Genomic DNA, 3916 nt, shown 5'->3' with positions numbered 1-3916 from the left:
ATATTTTTATTCAGAACGTTTTATCAAACGTTCTGTATAAAAATATGAATTTTTTGTGAGATGTTTAGTAATTATGATTGGTCATATAGATTACATTATGGATGATCTTATTTCATTTCGGTACTGTCTTGTATGTTTTAATTTTAATTAAATTAAGTAATGACAATTATCCACAATTAAATCTTATGTACTAATTGCGGATCAGTTCATCAAATGTTTTATTCATTTTGGATTTAATTTCAATTGAGAGCATGATATTAATTTTTTTCGTGAAATCTATTGATATTTATTAACTCCTTTAAAAGCCGTAAAGCAATTTTGATAAATACGCATTTTACGTGACACGTCACTGATTCTAATATCTTTTTGATACGTTGTAGGGGAGAATGTTCTGAATGATTACTCAAAAAATTAAGTGCGAAACGGCATTGATATAGAAGATATAGTAAATTAAAGTTCTATAATATGTAGAGAATAAGTTTGAAAAATAATATTTTTTTTACTCTAATAATTTTCTGCTTTAAAATATATCTTACTGGCCATGCAACTCTCAGCCCACCTGCTTCCCTGCTTGGGGGAGCACGACTTTTCACGCAAAGCGACTTTCACCTCTCCTACCCTTCTGGTTCGAGGCGCACAACTGTCTCAGATTTATTATATTTCTTTTGTTACGCTCCAAGCTCCGCGCGCATGCGGAGCTGAGGGGGTGAACGTAACGAGGAACCAAATTGTTAGACCGATTTGGTCGTGTCCAGGCTCCGGACCGCAAGGGAGCCGTGGGGAAGGACCGACGCAAATGGGGAGGTGTTTCGCTTCGTCCTGAGGCTCCTAACGAGCCGAGGGTCGAACGGAAGACGAAGCGGAAACCTCTGCTCGTGCTTCACTAAACGGACACACGAGTCGGACGTACTTCGAAAAAAAGACCCAAACTGGGTCAGTATGCCGAGAGAAGCGCACTATAACGCCAGCTGTGTCAGTACGGCCGTATGCCCTGACTTTCGGTCATGGAACTTAATCCAAGTGACCGGGGAGAAGGCGAAGTGCAATCGCTGGAGAGCTTAATAATACGAGGAGAGGTATTATTTAAATAAAGACTACTGGGAAGTTAATTTTATAATGATATAATTAAGGAGAAAAAAAACTGGAATGATACATTTTGAATATAAATATAATTTTATCAGATTAAAAACGATAATACAATTTTTGTTTTCTTGATTAAATGTACACGTGTGAGAGTATGTGTGTGTGTGGTGTCATAGGAGAATGGAAGGGAGGAGAAAATGACGAGAGAATAACGAGAGTATAAAAAAAGGGGAAGAGGTGAGTGGATTTGAGAGGAAGAAAGGGGGAAGATGCTATTAGTACTGGGTAGGATCATAGGGATTGAGTGAGAAAAGGTCGAGGGGGACAAGGGACGCTATCGGAACCGAGAAAAGGCCGTCGGATCCTGGGATCCTCACGACTACCAAATCTCGGTTGGAGGGGGTAAAGTGTGCCATGTACTTTAGGAGTTCCTGGGCATGATAGAAAAGAAGAGGAAAGGGCAGCGAGAGAATAGCCATTAAGTGGGATTGAGGGGGTGGTATCAATTGGAGGGGGTAATGGTGGATGCGGGGGGAAATCAGCAGGAGGAATCGGGGATGGATTTGATATTGGGGAATATGTAATTTCGAGGGGTGGAGAGAGGGTTGCCAAGGGGAATTGTAAGAGGGGGGTTGGTTCTGGGACTGTCGGTTGGTTTAGGTGAGAAATCCGGGCGCGGGCGGCAAGTCGGCGCGATCGAGTGGTTCTCGTCAGGTGGCGGCGACGAGGGGCGAATGGACGGCTTTGAACGCACTAAAAAATTTTATTTTTAATGGGTCCCCAAAGAGAAAAAAAAGGGGGGAAGACGTGGAGGGACCACTTGATGTAAATAATTGGAAACTTACTGGCGATGTAGGGCCCAACCGCAGAGAAGGTGGCGTCGAATGTTACTCGGCTTCGATGTTACTCAATTACGGACTTCCTCGATTAGGAAACAGCCCTTTGGTCCCGATGATACTATTGATCTCACTGACTCTATCGGGAACTTGAATAACGCGACCAACTCACTGACTTTATCGACTTGGAGTGTTGCGACCGACTCACTGTCTCTATCGGGACAAGTAAAACTCCGGAACTCCGGATAGAGAAAAATTTGCTATCTATCTGATGCAAGGGTTGCGGAACCGCGATTTTTATACTAATCGCCCCAGATTACTCAAATTTGGATTGGTGGAACAGGTTTCGTTGGCTGGTAGTAGGATTTTCTTTTGCTCTTAGATTGATCAAGATTTTGTGGGAGGAAAGGATGTTGACAGAAATCTGTAGAGTGAGAAAGTGAAACTCCAAAATTTTATGACCTTAAGATTTATGGGGAAACGCGCGTCTCGGACGCCGAGAAGTCGCGCATGCATCGTCGCCACGGGACCACCCAGAATCTATCCCTGAACGTCGCGTGCCGTTTCTTAAATTTTGTAATTTTGTAATTCGCGAGAATCGTCCGCGACTTGACCGTTAATCTTGGCGCCGGTCTTATGCTTTTCCATAGGTATTTATTATTGATTATTATCTCGGAGCGACATTCGCGAGGAGATACCGGATTCCTTGTTTTAGTTTTTAAGATAGAGAAAAAAAAGGAAAGAATAAAGTTTTAGTGTTTCGAGGAATTCGAGATCTCTATGAAAGAAAAGAGTCGCGTGAGTCCGCCGGACGTAACACTTTGGAAAGTTGTTTTTTGAAAGTCGCTTCGCGTGAAAAGTCGTGTGCCCTCGAAACATGAGGGAAGATAGGGTGAAAGTCGCTTCTCGTAGAAAGTTGTATACTATGACTTTATTATAAAACTTTAATTTATTATATCTTCTAAGTTAAAGCCACTAGATTTATAAAGTACTGCAATTGATTTCAGAAATGTCGCGTCAAAATGGTGGAAATGCACATAGAAGTGTACATAGAAGTATATACAGTTTCAAGCATGGTGGTTGGTGGGTTTTTTAAACTGTATTTACGTGTCCCTTCGTACACTTTTATGCATTTTTATGTACTAAACTTTTATAACGTACAAGTACGTGCAACAGTACAATTATGAAAGTTGTGCGTCTCTTAAGAAGGGGAGGAGGAAAGGGAGTGAGAGTCGCTTCACATGAACAGTAAAATATATTTTAAAGCAGAAAATTTTTGTTCTATATAATAAAAAAAATATTATTCTTTAAATTTACATGTTATGGAACTTTAATTGATTATATCTTTTAAATCAATGCCGTCCCCCAACTTAATTTTTGTGAGTAATCACTCAGAACCCTCTCCCTTACAACATATCTAAAGAACATTGAAATCGGTGACATGTTACCTAAAATGCATATTTACCTCACTTTTTATGATATTACACTTTAAATTTTTAAAGTACACATCTTAGTCTATATCTCACGTTTTATTAATTAACGACATTAATAAAATATGCAATGCTATTGCTAATAAATAAAAAACAAGTGACGCTTGAAAAAAATTAAGCAAATGCTAACGAATCTTGTGTATACTATTTGATAGAAAATACTATAATTATTTAAAAATAAAAATAATTTTAATATGTCATATAACGTATGTATATGCCGTATGTATATTAATCAGCAAGTATTGAATGACAGAATGAGCACACAGATAATCTAGATTAGATTGCATTCCTTTTAGCGAAATTTTTATTTATGTATTATTACAAGGTAACTATACTTACAACTATCAAGACTTTAAATACAAAGCGCCTTCCCGGTCCGAGTGTTAAGATGTTGAACTACTATCTAATATACATTCAATTAAATTGAATTAATATTTCAGAAATAAATTGAGAGCCGATGAAATTATCGGATTCACACAATCAATCTGAAACAAATAATCCCCCCAA

The sequence above is a fragment of the Trachymyrmex septentrionalis genome, unplaced genomic scaffold (assembly GCF_001594115.1).
Source record: "Trachymyrmex septentrionalis isolate Tsep2-gDNA-1 unplaced genomic scaffold, Tsep1.0 scaffold523, whole genome shotgun sequence".
NCBI lineage: Eukaryota > Metazoa > Arthropoda > Insecta > Hymenoptera > Formicidae > Trachymyrmex > Trachymyrmex septentrionalis.
The sequence above is the reverse complement of the archived record's forward strand: the minus strand, read 5'-3'. Positions refer to the sequence as shown.